This window comes from Sphaerodactylus townsendi, linkage group LG08 (assembly GCF_021028975.2).
Source record: "Sphaerodactylus townsendi isolate TG3544 linkage group LG08, MPM_Stown_v2.3, whole genome shotgun sequence".
In the NCBI taxonomy this organism is placed as follows: Eukaryota; Metazoa; Chordata; class Lepidosauria; order Squamata; family Sphaerodactylidae; genus Sphaerodactylus; species Sphaerodactylus townsendi.
In genome coordinates, this window is record NC_059432.1 from 103,225,863 (window position 1) to 103,241,918 (window position 16,056).

The 16,056-nt window shown below is 85.7% G+C and overlaps 1 long non-coding RNA gene across 1 annotated transcript; it reads right to left on the reverse strand.

Annotated features, from left to right (window-relative positions):
* Window positions 1–1,779: 1,779 nt before the first annotated feature.
* On the reverse strand, window positions 1,780–2,563 carry LOC125438193. Its single transcript, XR_007245305.1, has 2 exons — window positions 2,193–2,563; window positions 1,780–2,053 (listed from the first exon to the last, which is right to left on the reverse strand). It is a non-coding gene; the product is annotated as an uncharacterized LOC125438193 (long non-coding RNA).
* Between the last annotated feature and the right edge of the window lie 13,493 nt (window positions 2,564–16,056).

Genomic DNA, 16,056 nt, shown 5'->3' on the forward strand with positions numbered 1-16,056 from the left:
AGCCCCCATCTCCTATTAGCTCCCATTGGAAACAGTGGGGGGTGGGGGCACCCCTTTGGGAGTCCATAACTTTGGACTCCCTGAACCAAACCTTACCTAACTTGGGTGGTATCATCAGGTGAGTCTCCTGAAAAAATTTCTGAAATTTTGGTGCTGCTAGCCTAAAAACTGCGCCCCCTGCAGGCCAAAAACTGGAAAACGCTAAAAATACCTAAAAAACAAACGAACCTGCAATGTTTGTGCCCACCATAAGGGGGCACCCGGTGCAAAGCACACCCCAAGTCCCCTGGTAGCTTCACCTTTGCTCACCATTCTCCAAAGCTGGAAGGTGTGCTGATGATGCTTAAGGCCTCCAGCCCCTGTGCAGCACTACTGATTTTTTCACAAACCTTTTGCTTCCCTGTACATCAACACTATCAGCACCTGGAAATAGAACAGGGCCCCCTAATCTCGCACTGGCCATTGCTGGGATTTTGAAAACAGCGCTACAACATCGCTCCAGCCCACCCTGTCCCCAAATAACTGCCACAGGGGCCTAAGTCCAATCACAGAACATTAGATGGTTCAACATTCAAATGGAGGTCAGTGTTCTCTGCAGACACAAGCACTCCTGAGCTCTTCAGAAGCACTTCCTGCTCCAATGAGGTGGAGAAAAGCCCTTTGCTTTGGGGGAAAAAACAAGTGGGCACCACTGAACACCGTGAAGTCAGAATGCACGTAAGCAGGCATGCAAAGATGCTCTTACCTCTAAGCCATGACCCCTTCCCTAAACACCTTAATTTAGTCTCCAACTTGCTTCATGTACAGGACCACCATGTTTGCTGTCATACAAAGGATAAGAACATAAGAACAAGCCAGCTGGATCAGACCAGAGTCCATCTAGTCCAGCTCTCTGCTACTCGCAGTGGCCCACCAGGTGCCATTGGGAGCTCACATGCAGGATGTGAAAGCAAGGGCCTTCTGTGGCTGTTGCTCCCGAACACCTGGTCTGCTAAGGCATTTGCAATCTCAGATCAAGGAGGATCAAGATTGGTAGCCATAAATCGACTTCTCCATAAATCTGTCAAAGCCCCTTCATTTAGCGCCAGAGATCTATTCTACTGCTACTGATGAAAGGTTATCATTTTATCCCTTCCCTTCTTTTCCCAGCAGTCTTTAATAGAACCAGGAAATTGGTTTCCATCACCACTTGTTTCCACTGCAGCTGCAAGTCCACCATGTGTCCCCTTTTAAGAGGTTTGCTACTGGGTCCAGCAGAAACTTATTTGTCCCCCCAGCTTTTCTATCAAGAATCTAAGTTGCAGAGAGATTCTAGGAACTTTGAAGTTGGCATGTCGTTTTGTAACGCTTTGGCTGTATTGTCGAAGGCTCCCATGGCCAGAATCATCTGCTGTGGTGGGTTTCCCGGGCTGCGTGGTCATGGTCTGGTAGTTTCAGCTCCTAACATTTTGCCCATATTTATGGCTGGCATCATTGGAGGCATGTCACGGTAAAACGTTTTCTCTATTCTGTCCACCTCCCCGGTGAGGGGAAGACTGTACATTTGTATACATCTTTGGTGTCCTTGTCACAACATGCCTCCGAACACGCCAGCTGTATATGTGGTCTAAAGGAGCTAAAACGACCAGGTTACAACCACCCGGCCTGGAAAACCATCAACAGCTACTTTGATTGGTCTTAATAAAAGGCATTACACAAGTTTTGATTTTGTTTTTCTGGGGATCAGTGCAGCCACCTACGATCTTTAAACCACTTTAGCTGAAACAAATTACAAAAATATGACAGGTATACAGAGCAGCTTTATTTTGGTAAGAAAACGCCGAGGGCTTTTAAAAAAAAAAATCACATGATAGTTCTCATTGCATGTATCACTCCTTAGCTCAGTGTGACTGTGTTTGTCATGCCTGCCATCTACCAAATACGGAACAATTTCGACTTTTAACTCTGAGACTTTTTGGCAAGGTGAGGGCATCTTTTCAATAGCTTCCTCTGTCGGTTTCTTTCTCTGTCTCTCTTTTTGCCTTCTTCCCGCAAATATTTTTCAAGACGAAGCCTGCAGGTAAAATAATAAGAGTCAGTGATCAGAAATTACTGGAAGGAAGCAATAAGTAAAAACTGAGTTCATTTTGTTTTCTCCTTTCAAGGAGGGAGCAGAAGAGGAGCCAAAAAGAATGCCAGGTCCCTGTTTTTACCTGTTAAAATGCTCAACATTTTTCAGATAGTAGAATCGCCTCCTGTTGTGCTTTGCGTTCAAATGCCAGGGTATTGGCCATTCCCTGAAAGTGTACCTGCCCAGCGATACAGAAGAAGAAAAAAAGAATGACAAGAGCAACTAAGCCTTCATGCCTCAGTTTGTCGACTGGAGATCACTATGTGGTTTAGAGTGGAAGGAAGGTAGGACAAGCCTAGCAGTTATTTTTCAGTATCTACCCACTCTCTTCGCCGGGTTGATCCAAACAAGCACAGGAGAACTCCCAGACACAATCAAAAAGGAAAATGAGCCAAATTGTAGACAGACTTGGGGTGCTGTATGGTTTCCGGGCTGCATGGCAAGTGAGTAACAATGAAGTATGTAGCATGTGAATAACAATGAAGATAGCAAGGTCAATAGATGAGGGCAATCTGAATAGAAGTAGCCTGGCCTTTGGGGGGGGGGGGGTGGGGGGGGGGGGGGGGGGGGGGGGGGTGGGGGGGGGGGGGTGCGAGGGGGGGGGGGTTGTGGGGGTGTTTTGGGGGGGGGGGGGGGGGGTTGTTGGGGTGGTGGGGGTGGGGGGGGGGGGGGGTGGTGGGGGGGGCGGCGGTGGGGGGGGGGGGGGGGGGGGGGGGGGGGGGGTGGGGGGGGGGGGGGGTTGGGGGGGGGGGGGGTGGGGGGGGGGGGGGGGGGGGGGGGGGGGGGGTGGGGGGGGGGGGGGGTGGGGGGGGGGGGGGGTGGGGGGGGGGGGGGGTGGGGGGGGGGGGGGGTGGGGGGGGGGGGGGGTGGGGGGGGGGGGGGGTGGGGGGGGGGGGGGGTGGGGGGGGGGGGGGGTGGGGGGGGGGGGGGGTGGGGGGGGGGGGGGGTGGGGGGGGGGGGGGGTGGGGGGGGGGGGGGGTGGGGGGGGGGGGGGGTGGGGGGGGGGGGGGGTGGGGGGGGGGGGGGGTGGGGGGGGGGGGGGGTGGGGGGGGGGGGGGGTGGGGGGGGGGGGGGGTGGGGGGGGGGGGGGGTGGGGGGGGGGGGGGGTGGGGGGGGGGGGGGGTGGGGGGGGGGGGGGGTGGGGGGGGGGGGGGGTGGGGGGGGGGGGGGGTGGGGGGGGGGGGGGGTGGGGGGGGGGGGGGGTGGGGGGGGGGGGGGGTGGGGGGGGGGGGGGGTGGGGGGGGGGGGGGGTGGGGGGGGGGGGGGGTGGGGGGGGGGGGGGGTGGGGGGGGGGGGGGGTGGGGGGGGGGGGGGGTGGGGGGGGGGGGGGGTGGGGGGGGGGGGGGGTGGGGGGGGGGGGGGGTGGGGGGGGGGGGGGGTGGGGGGGGGGGGGGGTGGGGGGGGGGGGGGGTGGGGGGGGGGGGGGGTGGGGGGGGGGGGGGGTGGGGGGGGGGGGGGGTGGGGGGGGGGGGGGGTGGGGGGGGGGGGGGGTGGGGGGGGGGGGGGGTGGGGGGGGGGGGGGGTGGGGGGGGGGGGGGGTGGGGGGGGGGGGGGGTGGGGGGGGGGGGGGGTGGGGGGGGGGGGGGGTGGGGGGGGGGGGGGGTGGGGGGGGGGGGGGGTGGGGGGGGGGGGGGGTGGGGGGGGGGGGGGGTGGGGGGGGGGGGGGGTGGGGGGGGGGGGGGGTGGGGGGGGGGGGGGGTGGGGGGGGGGGGGGGTGGGGGGGGGGGGGGGTGGGGGGGGGGGGGGGTGGGGGGGGGGGGGGGTGGGGGGGGGGGGGGGTGGGGGGGGGGGGGGGTGGGGGGGGGGGGGGGTGGGGGGGGGGGGGGGTGGGGGGGGGGGGGGGTGGGGGGGGGGGGGGGTGGGGGGGGGGGGGGGTGGGGGGGGGGGGGGGTGGGGGGGGGGGGGGGTGGGGGGGGGGGGGGGTGGGGGGGGGGGGGGGTGGGGGGGGGGGGGGGTGGGGGGGGGGGGGGGTGGGGGGGGGGGGGGGTGGGGGGGGGGGGGGGTGGGGGGGGGGGGGGGTGGGGGGGGGGGGGGGTGGGGGGGGGGGGGGGTGGGGGGGGGGGGGGGTGGGGGGGGGGGGGGGTGGGGGGGGGGGGGGGTGGGGGGGGGGGGGGGTGGGGGGGGGGGGGGGTGGGGGGGGGGGGGGGTGGGGGGGGGGGGGGGTGGGGGGGGGGGGGGGTGGGGGGGGGGGGGGGTGGGGGGGGGGGGGGGTGGGGGGGGGGGGGGGTGGGGGGGGGGGGGGGTGGGGGGGGGGGGGGGTGGGGGGGGGGGGGGGTGGGGGGGGGGGGGGGTGGGGGGGGGGGGGGGTGGGGGGGGGGGGGGGTGGGGGGGGGGGGGGGTGGGGGGGGGGGGGGGTGGGGGGGGGGGGGGGTGGGGGGGGGGGGGGGTGGGGGGGGGGGGGGGTGGGGGGGGGGGGGGGTGGGGGGGGGGGGGGGTGGGGGGGGGGGGGGGTGGGGGGGGGGGGGGGTGGGGGGGGGGGGGGGTGGGGGGGGGGGGGGGTGGGGGGGGGGGGGGGTGGGGGGGGGGGGGGGTGGGGGGGGGGGGGGGTGGGGGGGGGGGGGGGTGGGGGGGGGGGGGGGTGGGGGGGGGGGGGGGTGGGGGGGGGGGGGGGTGGGGGGGGGGGGGGGTGGGGGGGGGGGGGGGTGGGGGGGGGGGGGGGTGGGGGGGGGGGGGGGTGGGGGGGGGGGGGGGTGGGGGGGGGGGGGGGTGGGGGGGGGGGGGGGTGGGGGGGGGGGGGGGTGGGGGGGGGGGGGGGTGGGGGGGGGGGGGGGTGGGGGGGGGGGGGGGTGGGGGGGGGGGGGGGTGGGGGGGGGGGGGGGTGGGGGGGGGGGGGGGTGGGGGGGGGGGGGGGTGGGGGGGGGGGGGGGTGGGGGGGGGGGGGGGTGGGGGGGGGGGGGGGTGGGGGGGGGGGGGGGTGGGGGGGGGGGGGGGTGGGGGGGGGGGGGGGTGGGGGGGGGGGGGGGTGGGGGGGGGGGGGGGTGGGGGGGGGGGGGGGTGGGGGGGGGGGGGGGTGGGGGGGGGGGGGGGTGGGGGGGGGGGGGGGTGGGGGGGGGGGGGGGTGGGGGGGGGGGGGGGTGGGGGGGGGGGGGGGTGGGGGGGGGGGGGGGTGGGGGGGGGGGGGGGTGGGGGGGGGGGGGGGTGGGGGGGGGGGGGGGTGGGGGGGGGGGGGGGTGGGGGGGGGGGGGGGTGGGGGGGGGGGGGGGTGGGGGGGGGGGGGGGTGGGGGGGGGGGGGGGTGGGGGGGGGGGGGGGTGGGGGGGGGGGGGGGTGGGGGGGGGGGGGGGTGGGGGGGGGGGGGGGTGGGGGGGGGGGGGGGTGGGGGGGGGGGGGGGTGGGGGGGGGGGGGGGTGGGGGGGGGGGGGGGTGGGGGGGGGGGGGGGTGGGGGGGGGGGGGGGTGGGGGGGGGGGGGGGTGGGGGGGGGGGGGGGTGGGGGGGGGGGGGGGTGGGGGGGGGGGGGGGTGGGGGGGGGGGGGGGTGGGGGGGGGGGGGGGTGGGGGGGGGGGGGGGTGGGGGGGGGGGGGGGTGGGGGGGGGGGGGGGTGGGGGGGGGGGGGGGTGGGGGGGGGGGGGGGTGGGGGGGGGGGGGGGTGGGGGGGGGGGGGGGTGGGGGGGGGGGGGGGTGGGGGGGGGGGGGGGTGGGGGGGGGGGGGGGTGGGGGGGGGGGGGGGTGGGGGGGGGGGGGGGTGGGGGGGGGGGGGGGTGGGGGGGGGGGGGGGTGGGGGGGGGGGGGGGTGGGGGGGGGGGGGGGTGGGGGGGGGGGGGGGTGGGGGGGGGGGGGGGTGGGGGGGGGGGGGGGTGGGGGGGGGGGGGGGTGGGGGGGGGGGGGGGTGGGGGGGGGGGGGGGTGGGGGGGGGGGGGGGTGGGGGGGGGGGGGGGTGGGGGGGGGGGGGGGTGGGGGGGGGGGGGGGTGGGGGGGGGGGGGGGTGGGGGGGGGGGGGGGTGGGGGGGGGGGGGGGTGGGGGGGGGGGGGGGTGGGGGGGGGGGGGGGTGGGGGGGGGGGGGGGTGGGGGGGGGGGGGGGTGGGGGGGGGGGGGGGTGGGGGGGGGGGGGGGTGGGGGGGGGGGGGGGTGGGGGGGGGGGGGGGTGGGGGGGGGGGGGGGTGGGGGGGGGGGGGGGTGGGGGGGGGGGGGGGTGGGGGGGGGGGGGGGTGGGGGGGGGGGGGGGTGGGGGGGGGGGGGGGTGGGGGGGGGGGGGGGTGGGGGGGGGGGGGGGTGGGGGGGGGGGGGGGTGGGGGGGGGGGGGGGTGGGGGGGGGGGGGGGTGGGGGGGGGGGGGGGTGGGGGGGGGGGGGGGTGGGGGGGGGGGGGGGTGGGGGGGGGGGGGGGTGGGGGGGGGGGGGGGTGGGGGGGGGGGGGGGTGGGGGGGGGGGGGGGTGGGGGGGGGGGGGGGTGGGGGGGGGGGGGGGTGGGGGGGGGGGGGGGTGGGGGGGGGGGGGGGTGGGGGGGGGGGGGGGTGGGGGGGGGGGGGGGTGGGGGGGGGGGGGGGTGGGGGGGGGGGGGGGTGGGGGGGGGGGGGGGTGGGGGGGGGGGGGGGTGGGGGGGGGGGGGGGTGGGGGGGGGGGGGGGTGGGGGGGGGGGGGGGTGGGGGGGGGGGGGGGTGGGGGGGGGGGGGGGTGGGGGGGGGGGGGGGTGGGGGGGGGGGGGGGTGGGGGGGGGGGGGGGTGGGGGGGGGGGGGGGTGGGGGGGGGGGGGGGTGGGGGGGGGGGGGGGTGGGGGGGGGGGGGGGTGGGGGGGGGGGGGGGTGGGGGGGGGGGGGGGTGGGGGGGGGGGGGGGTGGGGGGGGGGGGGGGTGGGGGGGGGGGGGGGTGGGGGGGGGGGGGGGTGGGGGGGGGGGGGGGTGGGGGGGGGGGGGGGTGGGGGGGGGGGGGGGTGGGGGGGGGGGGGGGTGGGGGGGGGGGGGGGTGGGGGGGGGGGGGGGTGGGGGGGGGGGGGGGTGGGGGGGGGGGGGGGTGGGGGGGGGGGGGGGTGGGGGGGGGGGGGGGTGGGGGGGGGGGGGGGTGGGGGGGGGGGGGGGTGGGGGGGGGGGGGGGTGGGGGGGGGGGGGGGTGGGGGGGGGGGGGGGTGGGGGGGGGGGGGGGTGGGGGGGGGGGGGGGTGGGGGGGGGGGGGGGTGGGGGGGGGGGGGGGTGGGGGGGGGGGGGGGTGGGGGGGGGGGGGGGTGGGGGGGGGGGGGGGTGGGGGGGGGGGGGGGTGGGGGGGGGGGGGGGTGGGGGGGGGGGGGGGTGGGGGGGGGGGGGGGTGGGGGGGGGGGGGGGTGGGGGGGGGGGGGGGTGGGGGGGGGGGGGGGTGGGGGGGGGGGGGGGTGGGGGGGGGGGGGGGTGGGGGGGGGGGGGGGTGGGGGGGGGGGGGGGTGGGGGGGGGGGGGGGTGGGGGGGGGGGGGGGTGGGGGGGGGGGGGGGTGGGGGGGGGGGGGGGTGGGGGGGGGGGGGGGTGGGGGGGGGGGGGGGTGGGGGGGGGGGGGGGTGGGGGGGGGGGGGGGTGGGGGGGGGGGGGGGTGGGGGGGGGGGGGGGTGGGGGGGGGGGGGGGTGGGGGGGGGGGGGGGTGGGGGGGGGGGGGGGTGGGGGGGGGGGGGGGTGGGGGGGGGGGGGGGTGGGGGGGGGGGGGGGTGGGGGGGGGGGGGGGTGGGGGGGGGGGGGGGTGGGGGGGGGGGGGGGTGGGGGGGGGGGGGGGTGGGGGGGGGGGGGGGTGGGGGGGGGGGGGGGTGGGGGGGGGGGGGGGTGGGGGGGGGGGGGGGTGGGGGGGGGGGGGGGTGGGGGGGGGGGGGGGTGGGGGGGGGGGGGGGTGGGGGGGGGGGGGGGTGGGGGGGGGGGGGGGTGGGGGGGGGGGGGGGTGGGGGGGGGGGGGGGTGGGGGGGGGGGGGGGTGGGGGGGGGGGGGGGTGGGGGGGGGGGGGGGTGGGGGGGGGGGGGGGTGGGGGGGGGGGGGGGTGGGGGGGGGGGGGGGTGGGGGGGGGGGGGGGTGGGGGGGGGGGGGGGTGGGGGGGGGGGGGGGTGGGGGGGGGGGGGGGTGGGGGGGGGGGGGGGTGGGGGGGGGGGGGGGTGGGGGGGGGGGGGGGTGGGGGGGGGGGGGGGTGGGGGGGGGGGGGGGTGGGGGGGGGGGGGGGTGGGGGGGGGGGGGGGTGGGGGGGGGGGGGGGTGGGGGGGGGGGGGGGTGGGGGGGGGGGGGGGTGGGGGGGGGGGGGGGTGGGGGGGGGGGGGGGTGGGGGGGGGGGGGGGTGGGGGGGGGGGGGGGTGGGGGGGGGGGGGGGTGGGGGGGGGGGGGGGTGGGGGGGGGGGGGGGTGGGGGGGGGGGGGGGTGGGGGGGGGGGGGGGTGGGGGGGGGGGGGGGTGGGGGGGGGGGGGGGTGGGGGGGGGGGGGGGTGGGGGGGGGGGGGGGTGGGGGGGGGGGGGGGTGGGGGGGGGGGGGGGTGGGGGGGGGGGGGGGTGGGGGGGGGGGGGGGTGGGGGGGGGGGGGGGTGGGGGGGGGGGGGGGTGGGGGGGGGGGGGGGTGGGGGGGGGGGGGGGTGGGGGGGGGGGGGGGTGGGGGGGGGGGGGGGTGGGGGGGGGGGGGGGTGGGGGGGGGGGGGGGTGGGGGGGGGGGGGGGTGGGGGGGGGGGGGGGTGGGGGGGGGGGGGGGTGGGGGGGGGGGGGGGTGGGGGGGGGGGGGGGTGGGGGGGGGGGGGGGTGGGGGGGGGGGGGGGTGGGGGGGGGGGGGGGTGGGGGGGGGGGGGGGTGGGGGGGGGGGGGGGTGGGGGGGGGGGGGGGTGGGGGGGGGGGGGGGTGGGGGGGGGGGGGGGTGGGGGGGGGGGGGGGTGGGGGGGGGGGGGGGTGGGGGGGGGGGGGGGTGGGGGGGGGGGGGGGTGGGGGGGGGGGGGGGTGGGGGGGGGGGGGGGTGGGGGGGGGGGGGGGTGGGGGGGGGGGGGGGTGGGGGGGGGGGGGGGTGGGGGGGGGGGGGGGTGGGGGGGGGGGGGGGTGGGGGGGGGGGGGGGTGGGGGGGGGGGGGGGTGGGGGGGGGGGGGGGTGGGGGGGGGGGGGGGTGGGGGGGGGGGGGGGTGGGGGGGGGGGGGGGTGGGGGGGGGGGGGGGTGGGGGGGGGGGGGGGTGGGGGGGGGGGGGGGTGGGGGGGGGGGGGGGTGGGGGGGGGGGGGGGTGGGGGGGGGGGGGGGTGGGGGGGGGGGGGGGTGGGGGGGGGGGGGGGTGGGGGGGGGGGGGGGTGGGGGGGGGGGGGGGTGGGGGGGGGGGGGGGTGGGGGGGGGGGGGGGTGGGGGGGGGGGGGGGTGGGGGGGGGGGGGGGTGGGGGGGGGGGGGGGTGGGGGGGGGGGGGGGTGGGGGGGGGGGGGGGTGGGGGGGGGGGGGGGTGGGGGGGGGGGGGGGTGGGGGGGGGGGGGGGTGGGGGGGGGGGGGGGTGGGGGGGGGGGGGGGTGGGGGGGGGGGGGGGTGGGGGGGGGGGGGGGTGGGGGGGGGGGGGGGTGGGGGGGGGGGGGGGTGGGGGGGGGGGGGGGTGGGGGGGGGGGGGGGTGGGGGGGGGGGGGGGTGGGGGGGGGGGGGGGTGGGGGGGGGGGGGGGTGGGGGGGGGGGGGGGTGGGGGGGGGGGGGGGTGGGGGGGGGGGGGGGTGGGGGGGGGGGGGGGTGGGGGGGGGGGGGGGTGGGGGGGGGGGGGGGTGGGGGGGGGGGGGGGTGGGGGGGGGGGGGGGTGGGGGGGGGGGGGGGTGGGGGGGGGGGGGGGTGGGGGGGGGGGGGGGTGGGGGGGGGGGGGGGTGGGGGGGGGGGGGGGTGGGGGGGGGGGGGGGTGGGGGGGGGGGGGGGTGGGGGGGGGGGGGGGTGGGGGGGGGGGGGGGTGGGGGGGGGGGGGGGTGGGGGGGGGGGGGGGTGGGGGGGGGGGGGGGTGGGGGGGGGGGGGGGTGGGGGGGGGGGGGGGTGGGGGGGGGGGGGGGTGGGGGGGGGGGGGGGTGGGGGGGGGGGGGGGTGGGGGGGGGGGGGGGTGGGGGGGGGGGGGGGTGGGGGGGGGGGGGGGTGGGGGGGGGGGGGGGTGGGGGGGGGGGGGGGTGGGGGGGGGGGGGGGTGGGGGGGGGGGGGGGTGGGGGGGGGGGGGGGTGGGGGGGGGGGGGGGTGGGGGGGGGGGGGGGTGGGGGGGGGGGGGGGTGGGGGGGGGGGGGGGTGGGGGGGGGGGGGGGTGGGGGGGGGGGGGGGTGGGGGGGGGGGGGGGTGGGGGGGGGGGGGGGTGGGGGGGGGGGGGGGTGGGGGGGGGGGGGGGTGGGGGGGGGGGGGGGTGGGGGGGGGGGGGGGTGGGGGGGGGGGGGGGTGGGGGGGGGGGGGGGTGGGGGGGGGGGGGGGTGGGGGGGGGGGGGGGTGGGGGGGGGGGGGGGTGGGGGGGGGGGGGGGTGGGGGGGGGGGGGGGTGGGGGGGGGGGGGGGTGGGGGGGGGGGGGGGTGGGGGGGGGGGGGGGTGGGGGGGGGGGGGGGTGGGGGGGGGGGGGGGTGGGGGGGGGGGGGGGTGGGGGGGGGGGGGGGTGGGGGGGGGGGGGGGTGGGGGGGGGGGGGGGTGGGGGGGGGGGGGGGTGGGGGGGGGGGGGGGTGGGGGGGGGGGGGGGTGGGGGGGGGGGGGGGTGGGGGGGGGGGGGGGTGGGGGGGGGGGGGGGTGGGGGGGGGGGGGGGTGGGGGGGGGGGGGGGTGGGGGGGGGGGGGGGTGGGGGGGGGGGGGGGTGGGGGGGGGGGGGGGTGGGGGGGGGGGGGGGTGGGGGGGGGGGGGGGTGGGGGGGGGGGGGGGTGGGGGGGGGGGGGGGTGGGGGGGGGGGGGGGTGGGGGGGGGGGGGGGTGGGGGGGGGGGGGGGTGGGGGGGGGGGGGGGTGGGGGGGGGGGGGGGTGGGGGGGGGGGGGGGTGGGGGGGGGGGGGGGTGGGGGGGGGGGGGGGTGGGGGGGGGGGGGGGTGGGGGGGGGGGGGGGTGGGGGGGGGGGGGGGTGGGGGGGGGGGGGGGTGGGGGGGGGGGGGGGTGGGGGGGGGGGGGGGTGGGGGGGGGGGGGGGTGGGGGGGGGGGGGGGTGGGGGGGGGGGGGGGTGGGGGGGGGGGGGGGTGGGGGGGGGGGGGGGTGGGGGGGGGGGGGGGTGGGGGGGGGGGGGGGTGGGGGGGGGGGGGGGTGGGGGGGGGGGGGGGTGGGGGGGGGGGGGGGTGGGGGGGGGGGGGGGTGGGGGGGGGGGGGGGTGGGGGGGGGGGGGGGTGGGGGGGGGGGGGGGTGGGGGGGGGGGGGGGTGGGGGGGGGGGGGGGTGGGGGGGGGGGGGGGTGGGGGGGGGGGGGGGTGGGGGGGGGGGGGGGTGGGGGGGGGGGGGGGTGGGGGGGGGGGGGGGTGGGGGGGGGGGGGGGTGGGGGGGGGGGGGGGTGGGGGGGGGGGGGGGTGGGGGGGGGGGGGGGTGGGGGGGGGGGGGGGTGGGGGGGGGGGGGGGTGGGGGGGGGGGGGGGTGGGGGGGGGGGGGGGTGGGGGGGGGGGGGGGTGGGGGGGGGGGGGGGTGGGGGGGGGGGGGGGTGGGGGGGGGGGGGGGTGGGGGGGGGGGGGGGTGGGGGGGGGGGGGGGTGGGGGGGGGGGGGGGTGGGGGGGGGGGGGGGTGGGGGGGGGGGGGGGTGGGGGGGGGGGGGGGTGGGGGGGGGGGGGGGTGGGGGGGGGGGGGGGTGGGGGGGGGGGGGGGTGGGGGGGGGGGGGGGTGGGGGGGGGGGGGGGTGGGGGGGGGGGGGGGTGGGGGGGGGGGGGGGTGGGGGGGGGGGGGGGTGGGGGGGGGGGGGGGTGGGGGGGGGGGGGGGTGGGGGGGGGGGGGGGTGGGGGGGGGGGGGGGTGGGGGGGGGGGGGGGTGGGGGGGGGGGGGGGTGGGGGGGGGGGGGGGTGGGGGGGGGGGGGGGTGGGGGGGGGGGGGGGTGGGGGGGGGGGGGGGTGGGGGGGGGGGGGGGTGGGGGGGGGGGGGGGTGGGGGGGGGGGGGGGTGGGGGGGGGGGGGGGTGGGGGGGGGGGGGGGTGGGGGGGGGGGGGGGTGGGGGGGGGGGGGGGTGGGGGGGGGGGGGGGTGGGGGGGGGGGGGGGTGGGGGGGGGGGGGGGTGGGGGGGGGGGGGGGTGGGGGGGGGGGGGGGTGGGGGGGGGGGGGGGTGGGGGGGGGGGGGGGTGGGGGGGGGGGGGGGTGGGGGGGGGGGGGGGTGGGGGGGGGGGGGGGTGGGGGGGGGGGGGGGTGGGGGGGGGGGGGGGTGGGGGGGGGGGGGGGTGGGGGGGGGGGGGGGTGGGGGGGGGGGGGGGTGGGGGGGGGGGGGGGTGGGGGGGGGGGGGGGTGGGGGGGGGGGGGGGTGGGGGGGGGGGGGGGTGGGGGGGGGGGGGGGTGGGGGGGGGGGGGGGTGGGGGGGGGGGGGGGTGGGGGGGGGGGGGGGTGGGGGGGGGGGGGGGTGGGGGGGGGGGGGGGTGGGGGGGGGGGGGGGTGGGGGGGGGGGGGGGTGGGGGGGGGGGGGGGTGGGGGGGGGGGGGGGTGGGGGGGGGGGGGGGTGGGGGGGGGGGGGGGTGGGGGGGGGGGGGGGTGGGGGGGGGGGGGGGTGGGGGGGGGGGGGGGTGGGGGGGGGGGGGGGTGGGGGGGGGGGGGGGTGGGGGGGGGGGGGGGTGGGGGGGGGGGGGGGTGGGGGGGGGGGGGGGTGGGGGGGGGGGGGGGTGGGGGGGGGGGGGGGTGGGGGGGGGGGGGGGTGGGGGGGGGGGGGGGTGGGGGGGGGGGGGGGTGGGGGGGGGGGGGGGTGGGGGGGGGGGGGGGTGGGGGGGGGGGGGGGTGGGGGGGGGGGGGGGTGGGGGGGGGGGGGGGTGGGGGGGGGGGGGGGTGGGGGGGGGGGGGGGTGGGGGGGGGGGGGGGTGGGGGGGGGGGGGGGTGGGGGGGGGGGGGGGTGGGGGGGGGGGGGGGTGGGGGGGGGGGGGGGTGGGGGGGGGGGGGGGTGGGGGGGGGGGGGGGTGGGGGGGGGGGGGGGTGGGGGGGGGGGGGGGTGGGGGGGGGGGGGGGTGGGGGGGGGGGGGGGTGGGGGGGGGGGGGGGTGGGGGGGGGGGGGGGTGGGGGGGGGGGGGGGTGGGGGGGGGGGGGGGTGGGGGGGGGGGGGGGTGGGGGGGGGGGGGGGTGGGGGGGGGGGGGGGTGGGGGGGGGGGGGGGTGGGGGGGGGGGGGGGTGGGGGGGGGGGGGGGTGGGGGGGGGGGGGGGTGGGGGGGGGGGGGGGTGGGGGGGGGGGGGGGTGGGGGGGGGGGGGGGTGGGGGGGGGGGGGGGTGGGGGGGGGGGGGGGTGGGGGGGGGGGGGGGTGGGGGGGGGGGGGGGTGGGGGGGGGGGGGGGTGGGGGGGGGGGGGGGTGGGGGGGGGGGGGGGTGGGGGGGGGGGGGGGTGGGGGGGGGGGGGGGTGGGGGGGGGGGGGGGTGGGGGGGGGGGGGGGTGGGGGGGGGGGGGGGTGGGGGGGGGGGGGGGTGGGGGGGGGGGGGGGTGGGGGGGGGGGGGGGTGGGGGGGGGGGGGGGTGGGGGGGGGGGGGGGTGGGGGGGGGGGGGGGTGGGGGGGGGGGGGGGTGGGGGGGGGGGGGGGTGGGGGGGGGGGGGGGTGGGGGGGGGGGGGGGTGGGGGGGGGGGGGGGTGGGGGGGGGGGGGGGTGGGGGGGGGGGGGGGTGGGGGGGGGGGGGGGTGGGGGGGGGGGGGGGTGGGGGGGGGGGGGGGTGGGGGGGGGGGGGGGTGGGGGGGGGGGGGGGTGGGGGGGGGGGGGGGTGGGGGGGGGGGGGGGTGGGGGGGGGGGGGGGTGGGGGGGGGGGGGGGTGGGGGGGGGGGGGGGTGGGGGGGGGGGGGGGTGGGGGGGGGGGGGGGTGGGGGGGGGGGGGGGTGGGGGGGGGGGGGGGTGGGGGGGGGGGGGGGTGGGGGGGGGGGGGGGTGGGGGGGGGGGGGGGTGGGGGGGGGGGGGGGTGGGGGGGGGGGGGGGTGGGGGGGGGGGGGGGTGGGGGGGGGGGGGGGTGGGGGGGGGGGGGGGTGGGGGGGGGGGGGGGTGGGGGGGGGGGGGGGTGGGGGGGGGGGGGGGTGGGGGGGGGGGGGGGTGGGGGGGGGGGGGGGTGGGGGGGGGGGGGGGTGGGGGGGGGGGGGGGTGGGGGGGGGGGGGGGTGGGGGGGGGGGGGGGTGGGGGGGGGGGGGGGTGGGGGGGGGGGGGGGTGGGGGGGGGGGGGGGTGGGGGGGGGGGGGGGTGGGGGGGGGGGGGGGTGGGGGGGGGGGGGGGTGGGGGGGGGGGGGGGTGGGGGGGGGGGGGGGTGGGGGGGGGGGGGGGTGGGGGGGGGGGGGGGTGGGGGGGGGGGGGGGTGGGGGGGGGGGGGGGTGGGGGGGGGGGGGGGTGGGGGGGGGGGGGGGTGGGGGGGGGGGGGGGTGGGGGGGGGGGGGGGTGGGGGGGGGGGGGGGTGGGGGGGGGGGGGGGTGGGGGGGGGGGGGGGTGGGGGGGGGGGGGGGTGGGGGGGGGGGGGGGTGGGGGGGGGGGGGGGTGGGGGGGGGGGGGGGTGGGGGGGGGGGGGGGTGGGGGGGGGGGGGGGTGGGGGGGGGGGGGGGTGGGGGGGGGGGGGGGTGGGGGGGGGGGGGGGTGGGGGGGGGGGGGGGTGGGGGGGGGGGGGGGTGGGGGGGGGGGGGGGTGGGGGGGGGGGGGGGTGGGGGGGGGGGGGGGTGGGGGGGGGGGGGGGTGGGGGGGGGGGGGGGTGGGGGGGGGGGGGGGTGGGGGGGGGGGGGGGTGGGGGGGGGGGGGGGTGGGGGGGGGGGGGGGTGGGGGGGGGGGGGGGTGGGGGGGGGGGGGGGTGGGGGGGGGGGGGGGTGGGGGGGGGGGGGGGTGGGGGGGGGGGGGGGTGGGGGGGGGGGGGGGTGGGGGGGGGGGGGGGTGGGGGGGGGGGGGGGTGGGGGGGGGGGGGGGTGGGGGGGGGGGGGGGTGGGGGGGGGGGGGGGTGGGGGGGGGGGGGGGTGGGGGGGGGGGGGGGTGGGGGGGGGGGGGGGTGGGGGGGGGGGGGGGTGGGGGGGGGGGGGGGTGGGGGGGGGGGGGGGTGGGGGGGGGGGGGGGTGGGGGGGGGGGGGGGTGGGGGGGGGGGGGGGTGGGGGGGGGGGGGGGTGGGGGGGGGGGGGGGTGGGGGGGGGGGGGGGTGGGGGGGGGGGGGGGTGGGGGGGGGGGGGGGTGGGGGGGGGGGGGGGTGGGGGGGGGGGGGGGTGGGGGGGGGGGGGGGTGGGGGGGGGGGGGGGTGGGGGGGGGGGGGGGTGGGGGGGGGGGGGGGTGGGGGGGGGGGGGGGTGGGGGGGGGGGGGGGTGGGGGGGGGGGGGGGTGGGGGGGGGGGGGGGTGGGGGGGGGGGGGGGTGGGGGGGGGGGGGGGTGGGGGGGGGGGGGGGTGGGGGGGGGGGGGGGTGGGGGGGGGGGGGGGTGGGGGGGGGGGGGGGTGGGGGGGGGGGGGGGTGGGGGGGGGGGGGGGTGGGGGGGGGGGGGGGTGGGGGGGGGGGGGGGTGGGGGGGGGGGGGGGTGGGGGGGGGGGGGGGTGGGGGGGGGGGGGGGTGGGGGGGGGGGGGGGTGGGGGGGGGGGGGGGTGGGGGGGGGGGGGGGTGGGGGGGGGGGGGGGTGGGGGGGGGGGGGGGTGGGGGGGGGGGGGGGTGGGGGGGGGGGGGGGTGGGGGGGGGGGGGGGTGGGGGGGGGGGGGGGTGGGGGGGGGGGGGGGTGGGGGGGGGGGGGGGTGGGGGGGGGGGGGGGTGGGGGGGGGGGGGGGTGGGGGGGGGGGGGGGTGGGGGGGGGGGGGGGTGGGGGGGGGGGGGGGTGGGGGGGGGGGGGGGTGGGGGGGGGGGGGGGTGGGGGGGGGGGGGGGTGGGGGGGGGGGGGGGTGGGGGGGGGGGGGGGTGGGGGGGGGGGGGGGTGGGGGGGGGGGGGGGTGGGGGGGGGGGGGGGTGGGGGGGGGGGGGGGTGGGGGGGGGGGGGGGTGGGGGGGGGGGGGGGTGGGGGG